Genomic DNA, 13,883 nt, shown 5'->3' with positions numbered 1-13,883 from the left:
CCGCCACAATGGACCTACCTGTGTACACTAGATGGATGTGATGGAATGTACTGTCGTCCCTACATTTCAAGAAGAAGTAAGAATTGCAGTTGCAACAAAGCCTTGCTTGCCTACAAAGAGAGCAGCAATTTGGATTTGTTACTATGTTACCTAGAAGAATAACAAACTGTGCAAGGATGGAGGTTGTAGGAGCAAGGAGAAGTTGTCTGTAAAGTTGGTGGATGCCTATTTTCCATTTTGCAGTCCCTTGTCTCCCTCTTGTGGCCTCCTGGAGGCAACTAGCTGTGCAAAAAAAAGACAGCCTGGCGGCCGGCTGTTGCAGTGTTGCCCTCTCAGGCAACACTGAGTGACTGACTGAGCCTCACCGTCTTATATAAAGTTCAGACGGAACTTTGCACGTGTCATAGTGGAGCCCTCAGGATTCCAGAGCCAGCTTTCTGACATCATAATGGGGCCTCAGAGATAAAAGCCTGGGCCCAGGCAGTGTTGGTCAGTGCTGCTCAGCAGGCAGCACTGGACTGGACTGGATTACAGCTGATACAAGGTGTGAAGGAACAAGGGGTGGCTGTGGGCATGCACTTGCTGCCGCTGCCAGTGTTTATCTGCATGGCAGCAGGGCATTTGGGCGTTGCCAGGAAGGCGTTTTTATGTAGATTCCTCCTCTTTCAGCACTGCATTGTGGTGCAAGCAAAAGAAGCAAATCCTGTCTGGCTTCCTCTCCGGCCTTTATTCACCTCCCGTGTAGCTGTGAGTGTGTGAGCCTGCAGGGCCCCATGGAATTGCCTAGAAGTAGGCTGAATCGCTGCAAGGGCTGAACAGCAGTATCGGGCAGGCTCGGGCAACGCGCGGCCCGTTCGGGTTATCGCTTCTCGGCCTTTTGGCTAAGATCAAGTGTAGTATCTGTTCTTATCAGTTTAATATCTGATACGTCCCCTATCTGGGGACCATATATTAAATGGATTTTTAGAACAGGGAGATGGAAATAGAGCTTGCTCTGTCCACTCCACGCATTGACCTGGTATTGCAGTATTTCCAGGACCGGTGCACCCTTTCCTTATGTGTTGACTAAAAGCAGATTCCAAAAGTGTTTTTTGTCTTTGCTATTGTTTCTGTCTTTCTGAAGGGATCTCCCCTTTTAATCCCATTATTTCAACACCTGTTGGACAATGCATGAGTGATAATGAGCTCATTGATTAAATGCAATTAATGAATAGATTGCCACCTCTTGTTGTGTGTCGTCTGTGTTTCTGTGTTTCCGGCATTTCACATTGGAACACCTCATTCACCTTCCTTGTCTTCTCTCCGCCCTCCCTTTTAGGTAAGTTAAAGAGCTGCACCTGAGCCAGCCACTGATTGATTGATTGATTGATTGATTGATTGATTGATTGATTGATTGATTGATTGATGCAGCACAACAGTCAAATAGTGGAGTGGAGTAGGGGAACAGCAAACAGCCAATAAAGCAGCCCGCCCGCTCGCCTGCCCGCCACAATGGACCTACCTGTGTACACTAGATGGATGTGATGGAATGTACTGTCGTCCCTACATTTCAAGAAGAAGTAAGAATTGCAGTTGCAACAAAGCCTTGCTTGCCTACAAAGAGAGCAGCAATTTGGATTTGTTACTATGTTACCTAGAAGAATAACAAACTGTGCAAGGATGGAGGTTGTAGGAGCAAGGAGAAGTTGTCTGTAAAGTTGGTGGATGCCTATTTTCCATTTTGCAGTCCCTTGTCTCCCTCTTGTGGCCTCCTGGAGGCAACTAGCTGTGCAAAAAAAAGACAGCCTGGCGGCCGGCTGTTGCAGTGTTGCCCTCTCAGGCAACACTGAGTGACTGACTGAGCCTCACCGTCTTATATAAAGTTCAGACGGAACTTTGCACGTGTCATAGTGGAGCCCTCAGGATTCCAGAGCCAGCTTTCTGACATCATAATGGGGCCTCAGAGATAAAAGCCTGGGCCCAGGCAGTGTTGGTCAGTGCTGCTCAGCAGGCAGCACTGGACTGGACTGGATTACAGCTGATACAAGGTGTGAAGGAACAAGGGGTGGCTGTGGGCATGCACTTGCTGCCGCTGCCAGTGTTTATCTGCATGGCAGCAGGGCATTTGGGCGTTGCCAGGAAGGCGTTTTTATGTAGATTCCTCCTCTTTCAGCACTGCATTGTGGTGCAAGCAAAAGAAGCAAATCCTGTCTGGCTTCCTCTCCGGCCTTTATTCACCTCCCGTGTAGCTGTGAGTGTGTGAGCCTGCAGGGCCCCATGGAATTGCCTAGAAGTAGGCTGAATCGCTGCAAGGGCTGAACAGCAGTATCGGGCAGGCTCGGGCAACGCGCGGCCCGTTCGGGTTATCGCTTCTCGGCCTTTTGGCTAAGATCAAGTGTAGTATCTGTTCTTATCAGTTTAATATCTGATACGTCCCCTATCTGGGGACCATATATTAAATGGATTTTTAGAACAGGGAGATGGAAATAGAGCTTGCTCTGTCCACTCCACGCATTGACCTGGTATTGCAGTATTTCCAGGACCGGTGCACCCTTTCCTTATGTGTTGACTAAAAGCAGATTCCAAAAGTGTTTTTTGTCTTTGCTATTGTTTCTGTCTTTCTGAAGGGATCTCCCCTTTTAATCCCATTATTTCAACACCTGTTGGACAATGCATGAGTGATAATGAGCTCATTGATTAAATGCAATTAATGAATAGATTGCCACCTCTTGTTGTGTGTCGTCTGTGTTTCTGTGTTTCCGGCATTTCACATTGGAACACCTCATTCACCTTCCTTGTCTTCTCTCCGCCCTCCCTTTTAGGTAAGTTAAAGAGCTGCACCTGAGCCAGCCACTGATTGATTGATTGATTGATTGATTGATTGATTGATTGATTGATTGATTGATGCAGCACAACAGTCAAATAGTGGAGTGGAGTAGGGGAACAGCAAACAGCCAATAAAGCAGCCCGCCCGCTCGCCTGCCCGCCACAATGGACCTACCTGTGTACACTAGATGGATGTGATGGAATGTACTGTCGTCCCTACATTTCAAGAAGAAGTAAGAATTGCAGTTGCAACAAAGCCTTGCTTGCCTACAAAGAGAGCAGCAATTTGGATTTGTTACTATGTTACCTAGAAGAATAACAAACTGTGCAAGGATGGAGGTTGTAGGAGCAAGGAGAAGTTGTCTGTAAAGTTGGTGGATGCCTATTTTCCATTTTGCAGTCCCTTGTCTCCCTCTTGTGGCCTCCTGGAGGCAACTAGCTGTGCAAAAAAAAGACAGCCTGGCGGCCGGCTGTTGCAGTGTTGCCCTCTCAGGCAACACTGAGTGACTGACTGAGCCTCACCGTCTTATATAAAGTTCAGACGGAACTTTGCACGTGTCATAGTGGAGCCCTCAGGATTCCAGAGCCAGCTTTCTGACATCATAATGGGGCCTCAGAGATAAAAGCCTGGGCCCAGGCAGTGTTGGTCAGTGCTGCTCAGCAGGCAGCACTGGACTGGACTGGATTACAGCTGATACAAGGTGTGAAGGAACAAGGGGTGGCTGTGGGCATGCACTTGCTGCCGCTGCCAGTGTTTATCTGCATGGCAGCAGGGCATTTGGGCGTTGCCAGGAAGGCGTTTTTATGTAGATTCCTCCTCTTTCAGCACTGCATTGTGGTGCAAGCAAAAGAAGCAAATCCTGTCTGGCTTCCTCTCCGGCCTTTATTCACCTCCCGTGTAGCTGTGAGTGTGTGAGCCTGCAGGGCCCCATGGAATTGCCTAGAAGTAGGCTGAATCGCTGCAAGGGCTGAACAGCAGTATCGGGCAGGCTCGGGCAACGCGCGGCCCGTTCGGGTTATCGCTTCTCGGCCTTTTGGCTAAGATCAAGTGTAGTATCTGTTCTTATCAGTTTAATATCTGATACGTCCCCTATCTGGGGACCATATATTAAATGGATTTTTAGAACAGGGAGATGGAAATAGAGCTTGCTCTGTCCACTCCACGCATTGACCTGGTATTGCAGTATTTCCAGGACCGGTGCACCCTTTCCTTATGTGTTGACTAAAAGCAGATTCCAAAAGTGTTTTTTGTCTTTGCTATTGTTTCTGTCTTTCTGAAGGGATCTCCCCTTTTAATCCCATTATTTCAACACCTGTTGGACAATGCATGAGTGATAATGAGCTCATTGATTAAATGCAATTAATGAATAGATTGCCACCTCTTGTTGTGTGTCGTCTGTGTTTCTGTGTTTCCGGCATTTCACATTGGAACACCTCATTCACCTTCCTTGTCTTCTCTCCGCCCTCCCTTTTAGGTAAGTTAAAGAGCTGCACCTGAGCCAGCCACTGATTGATTGATTGATTGATTGATTGATTGATTGATTGATTGATTGATTGATTGATTGATTGATTGATTGATGCAGCACAACAGTCAAATAGTGGAGTGGAGTAGGGGAACAGCAAACAGCCAATAAAGCAGCCCGCCCGCTCGCCTGCCCGCCACAATGGACCTACCTGTGTACACTAGATGGATGTGATGGAATGTACTGTCGTCCCTACATTTCAAGAAGAAGTAAGAATTGCAGTTGCAACAAAGCCTTGCTTGCCTACAAAGAGAGCAGCAATTTGGATTTGTTACTATGTTACCTAGAAGAATAACAAACTGTGCAAGGATGGAGGTTGTAGGAGCAAGGAGAAGTTGTCTGTAAAGTTGGTGGATGCCTATTTTCCATTTTGCAGTCCCTTGTCTCCCTCTTGTGGCCTCCTGGAGGCAACTAGCTGTGCAAAAAAAAGACAGCCTGGCGGCCGGCTGTTGCAGTGTTGCCCTCTCAGGCAACACTGAGTGACTGACTGAGCCTCACCGTCTTATATAAAGTTCAGACGGAACTTTGCACGTGTCATAGTGGAGCCCTCAGGATTCCAGAGCCAGCTTTCTGACATCATAATGGGGCCTCAGAGATAATAGCCTGGGCCCAGGCAGTGTTGGTCAGTGCTGCTCAGCAGGCAGCACTGGACTGGACTGGATTACAGCTGATACAAGGTGTGAAGGAACAAGGGGTGGCTGTGGGCATGCACTTGCTGCCGCTGCCAGTGTTTATCTGCATGGCAGCAGGGCATTTGGGCGTTGCCAGGAAGGCGTTTTTATGTAGATTCCTCCTCTTTCAGCACTGCATTGTGGTGCAAGCAAAAGAAGCAAATCCTGTCTGGCTTCCTCTCCGGCCTTTATTCACCTCCCGTGTAGCTGTGAGTGTGTGAGCCTGCAGGGCCCCATGGAATTGCCTAGAAGTAGGCTGAATCGCTGCAAGGGCTGAACAGCAGTATCGGGCAGGCTCGGGCAACGCGCGGCCCGTTCGGGTTATCGCTTCTCGGCCTTTTGGCTAAGATCAAGTGTAGTATCTGTTCTTATCAGTTTAATATCTGATACGTCCCCTATCTGGGGACCATATATTAAATGGATTTTTAGAACAGGGAGATGGAAATAGAGCTTGCTCTGTCCACTCCACGCATTGACCTGGTATTGCAGTATTTCCAGGACCGGTGCACCCTTTCCTTATGTGTTGACTAAAAGCAGATTCCAAAAGTGTTTTTTGTCTTTGCTATTGTTTCTGTCTTTCTGAAGGGATCTCCCCTTTTAATCCCATTATTTCAACACCTGTTGGACAATGCATGAGTGATAATGAGCTCATTGATTAAATGCAATTAATGAATAGATTGCCACCTCTTGTTGTGTGTCGTCTGTGTTTCTGTGTTTCCGGCATTTCACATTGGAACACCTCATTCACCTTCCTTGTCTTCTCTCCGCCCTCCCTTTTAGGTAAGTTAAAGAGCTGCACCTGAGCCAGCCACTGATTGATTGATTGATTGATTGATTGATTGATTGATTGATTGATTGATTGATTGATTGATTGATTGATGCAGCACAACAGTCAAATAGTGGAGTGGAGTAGGGGAACAGCAAACAGCCAATAAAGCAGCCCGCCCGCTCGCCTGCCCGCCACAATGGACCTACCTGTGTACACTAGATGGATGTGATGGAATGTACTGTCGTCCCTACATTTCAAGAAGAAGTAAGAATTGCAGTTGCAACAAAGCCTTGCTTGCCTACAAAGAGAGCAGCAATTTGGATTTGTTACTATGTTACCTAGAAGAATAACAAACTGTGCAAGGATGGAGGTTGTAGGAGCAAGGAGAAGTTGTCTGTAAAGTTGGTGGATGCCTATTTTCCATTTTGCAGTCCCTTGTCTCCCTCTTGTGGCCTCCTGGAGGCAACTAGCTGTGCAAAAAAAAGACAGCCTGGCGGCCGGCTGTTGCAGTGTTGCCCTCTCAGGCAACACTGAGTGACTGACTGAGCCTCACCGTCTTATATAAAGTTCAGACGGAACTTTGCACGTGTCATAGTGGAGCCCTCAGGATTCCAGAGCCAGCTTTCTGACATCATAATGGGGCCTCAGAGATAAAAGCCTGGGCCCAGGCAGTGTTGGTCAGTGCTGCTCAGCAGGCAGCACTGGACTGGACTGGATTACAGCTGATACAAGGTGTGAAGGAACAAGGGGTGGCTGTGGGCATGCACTTGCTGCCGCTGCCAGTGTTTATCTGCATGGCAGCAGGGCATTTGGGCGTTGCCAGGAAGGCGTTTTTATGTAGATTCCTCCTCTTTCAGCACTGCATTGTGGTGCAAGCAAAAGAAGCAAATCCTGTCTGGCTTCCTCTCCGGCCTTTATTCACCTCCCGTGTAGCTGTGAGTGTGTGAGCCTGCAGGGCCCCATGGAATTGCCTAGAAGTAGGCTGAATCGCTGCAAGGGCTGAACAGCAGTATCGGGCAGGCTCGGGCAACGCGCGGCCCGTTCGGGTTATCGCTTCTCGGCCTTTTGGCTAAGATCAAGTGTAGTATCTGTTCTTATCAGTTTAATATCTGATACGTCCCCTATCTGGGGACCATATATTAAATGGATTTTTAGAACAGGGAGATGGAAATAGAGCTTGCTCTGTCCACTCCACGCATTGACCTGGTATTGCAGTATTTCCAGGACCGGTGCACCCTTTCCTTATGTGTTGACTAAAAGCAGATTCCAAAAGTGTTTTTTGTCTTTGCTATTGTTTCTGTCTTTCTGAAGGGATCTCCCCTTTTAATCCCATTATTTCAACACCTGTTGGACAATGCATGAGTGATAATGAGCTCATTGATTAAATGCAATTAATGAATAGATTGCCACCTCTTGTTGTGTGTCGTCTGTGTTTCTGTGTTTCCGGCATTTCACATTGGAACACCTCATTCACCTTCCTTGTCTTCTCTCCGCCCTCCCTTTTAGGTAAGTTAAAGAGCTGCACCTGAGCCAGCCACTGATTGATTGATTGATTGATTGATTGATTGATTGATTGATTGATTGATTGATTGATTGATGCAGCACAACAGTCAAATAGTGGAGTGGAGTAGGGGAACAGCAAACAGCCAATAAAGCAGCCCGCCCGCTCGCCTGCCCGCCACAATGGACCTACCTGTGTACACTAGATGGATGTGATGGAATGTACTGTCGTCCCTACATTTCAAGAAGAAGTAAGAATTGCAGTTGCAACAAAGCCTTGCTTGCCTACAAAGAGAGCAGCAATTTGGATTTGTTACTATGTTACCTAGAAGAATAACAAACTGTGCAAGGATGGAGGTTGTAGGAGCAAGGAGAAGTTGTCTGTAAAGTTGGTGGATGCCTATTTTCCATTTTGCAGTCCCTTGTCTCCCTCTTGTGGCCTCCTGGAGGCAACTAGCTGTGCAAAAAAAAGACAGCCTGGCGGCCGGCTGTTGCAGTGTTGCCCTCTCAGGCAACACTGAGTGACTGACTGAGCCTCACCGTCTTATATAAAGTTCAGACGGAACTTTGCACGTGTCATAGTGGAGCCCTCAGGATTCCAGAGCCAGCTTTCTGACATCATAATGGGGCCTCAGAGATAAAAGCCTGGGCCCAGGCAGTGTTGGTCAGTGCTGCTCAGCAGGCAGCACTGGACTGGACTGGATTACAGCTGATACAAGGTGTGAAGGAACAAGGGGTGGCTGTGGGCATGCACTTGCTGCCGCTGCCAGTGTTTATCTGCATGGCAGCAGGGCATTTGGGCGTTGCCAGGAAGGCGTTTTTATGTAGATTCCTCCTCTTTCAGCACTGCATTGTGGTGCAAGCAAAATAAGCAAATCCTGTCTGGCTTCCTCTCCGGCCTTTATTCACCTCCCGTGTAGCTGTGAGTGTGTGAGCCTGCAGGGCCCCATGGAATTGCCTAGAAGTAGGCTGAATCGCTGCAAGGGCTGAACAGCAGTATCGGGCAGGCTCGGGCAACGCGCGGCCCGTTCGGGTTATCGCTTCTCGGCCTTTTGGCTAAGATCAAGTGTAGTATCTGTTCTTATCAGTTTAATATCTGATACGTCCCCTATCTGGGGACCATATATTAAATGGATTTTTAGAACAGGGAGATGGAAATAGAGCTTGCTCTGTCCACTCCACGCATTGACCTGGTATTGCAGTATTTCCAGGACCGGTGCACCCTTTCCTTATGTGTTGACTAAAAGCAGATTCCAAAAGTGTTTTTTGTCTTTGCTATTGTTTCTGTCTTTCTGAAGGGATCTCCCCTTTTAATCCCATTATTTCAACACCTGTTGGACAATGCATGAGTGATAATGAGCTCATTGATTAAATGCAATTAATGAATAGATTGCCACCTCTTGTTGTGTGTCGTCTGTGTTTCTGTGTTTCCGGCATTTCACATTGGAACACCTCATTCACCTTCCTTGTCTTCTCTCCGCCCTCCCTTTTAGGTAAGTTAAAGAGCTGCACCTGAGCCAGCCACTGATTGATTGATTGATTGATTGATTGATTGATTGATTGATGCAGCACAACAGTCAAATAGTGGAGTGGAGTAGGGGAACAGCAAACAGCCAATAAAGCAGCCCGCCCGCTCGCCTGCCCGCCACAATGGACCTACCTGTGTACACTAGATGGATGTGATGGAATGTACTGTCGTCCCTACATTTCAAGAAGAAGTAAGAATTGCAGTTGCAACAAAGCCTTGCTTGCCTACAAAGAGAGCAGCAATTTGGATTTGTTACTATGTTACCTAGAAGAATAACAAACTGTGCAAGGATGGAGGTTGTAGGAGCAAGGAGAAGTTGTCTGTAAAGTTGGTGGATGCCTATTTTCCATTTTGCAGTCCCTTGTCTCCCTCTTGTGGCCTCCTGGAGGCAACTAGCTGTGCAAAAAAAAGACAGCCTGGCGGCCGGCTGTTGCAGTGTTGCCCTCTCAGGCAACACTGAGTGACTGACTGAGCCTCACCGTCTTATATAAAGTTCAGACGGAACTTTGCACGTGTCATAGTGGAGCCCTCAGGATTCCAGAGCCAGCTTTCTGACATCATAATGGGGCCTCAGAGATAAAAGCCTGGGCCCAGGCAGTGTTGGTCAGTGCTGCTCAGCAGGCAGCACTGGACTGGACTGGATTACAGCTGATACAAGGTGTGAAGGAACAAGGGGTGGCTGTGGGCATGCACTTGCTGCCGCTGCCAGTGTTTATCTGCATGGCAGCAGGGCATTTGGGCGTTGCCAGGAAGGCGTTTTTATGTAGATTCCTCCTCTTTCAGCACTGCATTGTGGTGCAAGCAAAAGAAGCAAATCCTGTCTGGCTTCCTCTCCGGCCTTTATTCACCTCCCGTGTAGCTGTGAGTGTGTGAGCCTGCAGGGCCCCATGGAATTGCCTAGAAGTAGGCTGAATCGCTGCAAGGGCTGAACAGCAGTATCGGGCAGGCTCGGGCAACGCGCGGCCCGTTCGGGTTATCGCTTCTCGGCCTTTTGGCTAAGATCAAGTGTAGTATCTGTTCTTATCAGTTTAATATCTGATACGTCCCCTATCTGGGGACCATATATTAAATGGATTTTTAGAACAGGGAGATGGAAATAGAGCTTGCTCTGTCCACTCCACGCATTGACCTGGTATTGCAGTATTTCCAGGACCGGTGCACCCTTTCCTTATGTGTTGACTAAAAGCAGATTCCAAAAGTGTTTTTTGTCTTTGCTATTGTTTCTGTCTTTCTGAAGGGATCTCCCCTTTTAATCCCATTATTTCAACACCTGTTGGACAATGCATGAGTGATAATGAGCTCATTGATTAAATGCAATTAATGAATAGATTGCCACCTCTTGTTGTGTGTCGTCTGTGTTTCTGTGTTTCCGGCATTTCACATTGGAACACCTCATTCACCTTCCTTGTCTTCTCTCCGCCCTCCCTTTTAGGTAAGTGAAAGAGCTGCACCTGAGCCAGCCACTGATTGATTGATTGATTGATTGATTGATTGATTGATTGATTGATTGATTGATTGATTGATTGATGCAGCACAACAGTCAAATAGTGGAGTGGAGTAGGGGAACAGCAAACAGCCAATAAAGCAGCCCGCCCGCTCGCCTGCCCGCCACAATGGACCTACCTGTGTACACTAGATGGATATGATGGAATGTACTGTCGTCCCTACATTTCAAGAAGAAGTAAGAATTGCAGTTGCAACAAAGCCTTGCTTGCCTACAAAGAGAGCAGCAATTTGGATTTGTTACTATGTTACCTAGAAGAATAACAAACTGTGCAAGGATGGAGGTTGTAGGAGCAAGGAGAAGTTGTCTGTAAAGTTGGTGGATGCCTATTTTCCATTTTGCAGTCCCTTGTCTCCCTCTTGTGGCCTCCTGGAGGCAACTAGCTGTGCAAAAAAAAGACAGCCTGGCGGCCGGCTGTTGCAGTGTTGCCCTCTCAGGCAACACTGAGTGACTGACTGAGCCTCACCGTCTTATATAAAGTTCAGACGGAACTTTGCACGTGTCATAGTGGAGCCCTCAGGATTCCAGAGCCAGCTTTCTGACATCATAATGGGGCCTCAGAGATAAAAGCCTGGGCCCAGGCAGTGTTGGTCAGTGCTGCTCAGCAGGCAGCACTGGACTGGACTGGATTACAGCTGATACAAGGTGTGAAGGAACAAGGGGTGGCTGTGGGCATGCACTTGCTGCCGCTGCCAGTGTTTATCTGCATGGCAGCAGGGCATTTGGGCGTTGCCAGGAAGGCGTTTTTATGTAGATTCCTCCTCTTTCAGCACTGCATTGTGGTGCAAGCAAAAGAAGCAAATCCTGTCTGGCTTCCTCTCCGGCCTTTATTCACCTCCCGTGTAGCTGTGAGTGTGTGAGCCTGCAGGGCCCCATGGAATTGCCTAGAAGTAGGCTGAATCGCTGCAAGGGCTGAACAGCAGTATCGGGCAGGCTCGGGCAACGCGCGGCCCGTTCGGGTTATCGCTTCTCGGCCTTTTGGCTAAGATCAAGTGTAGTATCTGTTCTTATCAGTTTAATATCTGATACGTCCCCTATCTGGGGACCATATATTAAATGGATTTTTAGAACAGGGAGATGGAAATAGAGCTTGCTCTGTCCACTCCACGCATTGACCTGGTATTGCAGTATTTCCAGGACCGGTGCACCCTTTCCTTATGTGTTGACTAAAAGCAGATTCCAAAAGTGTTTTTTGTCTTTGCTATTGTTTCTGTCTTTCTGAAGGGATCTCCCCTTTTAATCCCATTATTTCAACACCTGTTGGACAATGCATGAGTGATAATGAGCTCATTGATTAAATGCAATTAATGAATAGATTGCCACCTCTTGTTGTGTGTCGTCTGTGTTTCTGTGTTTCCGGCATTTCACATTGGAACACCTCATTCACCTTCCTTGTCTTCTCTCCGCCCTCCCTTTTAGGTAAGTTAAAGAGCTGCACCTGAGCCAGCCACTGATTGATTGATTGATTGATTGATTGATTGATTGATTGATTGATTGATGCAGCACAACAGTCAAATAGTGGAGTGGAGTAGGGGAACAGCAAACAGCCAATAAAGCAGCCCGCCCGCTCGCCTGCCCGCCACAATGGACCTACCTGTGTACACTAGATGGATGTGATGGAATGTACTGTCGTCCCTACATTTCAAGAAGAAGTAAGAATTGCAGTTGCAACAAAGCCTTGCTTGCCTACAAAGAGAGCAGCAATTTGGATTTGTTACTATGTTACCTAGAAGAATAACAAACTGTGCAAGGATGGAGGTTGTAGGAGCAAGGAGAAGTTGTCTGTAAAGTTGGTGGATGCCTATTTTCCATTTTGCAGTCCCTTGTCTCCCTCTTGTGGCCTCCTGGAGGCAACTAGCTGTGCAAAAAAAAGACAGCCTGGCGGCCGGCTGTTGCAGTGTTGCCCTCTCAGGCAACACTGAGTGACTGACTGAGCCTCACCGTCTTATATAAAGTTCAGACGGAACTTTGCACGTGTCATAGTGGAGCCCTCAGGATTCCAGAGCCAGCTTTCTGACATCATAATGGGGCCTCAGAGATAAAAGCCTGGGCCCAGGCAGTGTTGGTCAGTGCTGCTCAGCAGGCAGCACTGGACTGGACTGGATTACAGCTGATACAAGGTGTGAAGGAACAAGGGGTGGCTGTGGGCATGCACTTGCTGCCGCTGCCAGTGTTTATCTGCATGGCAGCAGGGCATTTGGGCGTTGCCAGGAAGGCGTTTTTATGTAGATTCCTCCTCTTTCAGCACTGCATTGTGGTGCAAGCAAAAGAAGCAAATCCTGTCTGGCTTCCTCTCCGGCCTTTATTCACCTCCCGTGTAGCTGTGAGTGTGTGAGCCTGCAGGGCCCCATGGAATTGCCTAGAAGTAGGCTGAATCGCTGCAAGGGCTGAACAGCAGTATCGGGCAGGCTCGGGCAACGCGCGGCCCGTTCGGGTTATCGCTTCTCGGCCTTTTGGCTAAGATCAAGTGTAGTATCTGTTCTTATCAGTTTAATATCTGATACGTCCCCTATCTGGGGACCATATATTAAATGGATTTTTAGAACAGGGAGATGGAAATAGAGCTTGCTCTGTCCACTCCACGCATTGACCTGGTATTGCAGTATTTCCAGGACCGGTGCACCCTTTCCTTATGTGTTGACTAAAAGCAGATTCCAAAAGTGTTTTTTGTCTTTGCTATTGTTTCTGTCTTTCTGAAGGGATCTCCCCTTTTAATCCCATTATTTCAACACCTGTTGGACAATGCATGAGTGATAATGAGCTCATTGATTAAATGCAATTAATGAATAGATTGCCACCTCTTGTTGTGTGTCGTCTGTGTTTCTGTGTTTCCGGCATTTCACATTGGAACACCTCATTCACCTTCCTTGTCTTCTCTCCGCCCTCCCTTTTAGGTAAGTTAAAGAGCTGCACCTGAGCCAGCCACTGATTGATTGATTGATTGATTGATTGATTGATTGATTGATTGATTGATTGATTGATTGATTGATTGATGCAGCACAACAGTCAAATAGTGGAGTGGAGTAGGGGAACAGCAAACAGCCAATAAAGCAGCCCGCCCGCTCGCCTGCCCGCCACAATGGACCTACCTGTGTACACTAGATGGATGTGATGGAATGTACTGTCGTCCCTACATTTCAAGAAGAAGTAAGAATTGCAGTTGCAACAAAGCCTTGCTTGCCTACAAAGAGAGCAGCAATTTGGATTTGTTACTATGTTACCTAGAAGAATAACAAACTGTGCAAGGATGGAGGTTGTAGGAGCAAGGAGAAGTTGTCTGTAAAGTTGGTGGATGCCTATTTTCCATTTTGCAGTCCCTTGTCTCCCTCTTGTGGCCTCCTGGAGGCAACTAGCTGTGCAAAAAAAAGACAGCCTGGCGGCCGGCTGTTGCAGTGTTGCCCTCTCAGGCAACACTGAGTGACTGACTGAGCCTCACCGTCTTATATAAAGTTCAGACGGAACTTTGCACGTGTCATAGTGGAGCCCTCAGGATTCCAGAGCCAGCTTTCTGACATCATAATGGGGCCTCAGAGATAAAAGCCTGGGCCCAGGCAGTGTTGGTCAGTGCTGCTCAGCAGGCAGC

At 47.7% G+C, this 13,883-nt stretch overlaps 9 non-coding genes across 9 annotated transcripts; all 9 read left to right on the top strand.

The window, feature by feature from the left end:
• Positions 1-861: 861 nt before the first annotated feature.
• LOC142687613 (U2 spliceosomal RNA) lies at positions 862-1,052 on the top strand. The gene has a single exon (XR_012856821.1). It is a non-coding gene; the product is annotated as a U2 spliceosomal RNA (small nuclear RNA).
• A 1,292-nt stretch (positions 1,053-2,344) lies between these two features.
• LOC142687612 (U2 spliceosomal RNA) lies at positions 2,345-2,535 on the top strand. Its single transcript, XR_012856820.1, has one exon. It is a non-coding gene; the product is annotated as a U2 spliceosomal RNA (small nuclear RNA).
• A 1,288-nt stretch (positions 2,536-3,823) lies between these two features.
• LOC142687609 (U2 spliceosomal RNA) lies at positions 3,824-4,014 on the top strand. The gene has a single exon (XR_012856818.1). It is a non-coding gene; the product is annotated as a U2 spliceosomal RNA (small nuclear RNA).
• Positions 4,015-5,322: 1,308 nt separating this feature from the next.
• Positions 5,323-5,513, top strand: LOC142687608 (U2 spliceosomal RNA). The gene has a single exon (XR_012856817.1). It is a non-coding gene; the product is annotated as a U2 spliceosomal RNA (small nuclear RNA).
• Positions 5,514-6,817: 1,304 nt separating this feature from the next.
• On the top strand, positions 6,818-7,008 carry LOC142687607 (U2 spliceosomal RNA). Its single transcript, XR_012856816.1, has one exon. It is a non-coding gene; the product is annotated as a U2 spliceosomal RNA (small nuclear RNA).
• A 1,296-nt stretch (positions 7,009-8,304) lies between these two features.
• On the top strand, positions 8,305-8,495 carry LOC142687606 (U2 spliceosomal RNA). Its single transcript, XR_012856815.1, has one exon. It is a non-coding gene; the product is annotated as a U2 spliceosomal RNA (small nuclear RNA).
• A 1,276-nt stretch (positions 8,496-9,771) lies between these two features.
• On the top strand, positions 9,772-9,962 carry LOC142687605 (U2 spliceosomal RNA). Its single transcript, XR_012856814.1, has one exon. It is a non-coding gene; the product is annotated as a U2 spliceosomal RNA (small nuclear RNA).
• Positions 9,963-11,262: 1,300 nt separating this feature from the next.
• On the top strand, positions 11,263-11,453 carry LOC142687604 (U2 spliceosomal RNA). The gene has a single exon (XR_012856813.1). It is a non-coding gene; the product is annotated as a U2 spliceosomal RNA (small nuclear RNA).
• Positions 11,454-12,737: 1,284 nt separating this feature from the next.
• On the top strand, positions 12,738-12,928 carry LOC142687603 (U2 spliceosomal RNA). Its single transcript, XR_012856812.1, has one exon. It is a non-coding gene; the product is annotated as a U2 spliceosomal RNA (small nuclear RNA).
• The last annotated feature ends 955 nt before the right edge of the window (positions 12,929-13,883 follow it).

The sequence above is a fragment of the Rhinoderma darwinii genome (genome assembly GCF_050947455.1).
Source record: "Rhinoderma darwinii isolate aRhiDar2 chromosome 5 unlocalized genomic scaffold, aRhiDar2.hap1 SUPER_5_unloc_24, whole genome shotgun sequence".
Lineage (NCBI taxonomy): Eukaryota > Metazoa > Chordata > Amphibia > Anura > Rhinodermatidae > Rhinoderma > Rhinoderma darwinii.
This window is presented reverse-complemented; position numbering and strand designations above follow the sequence as displayed.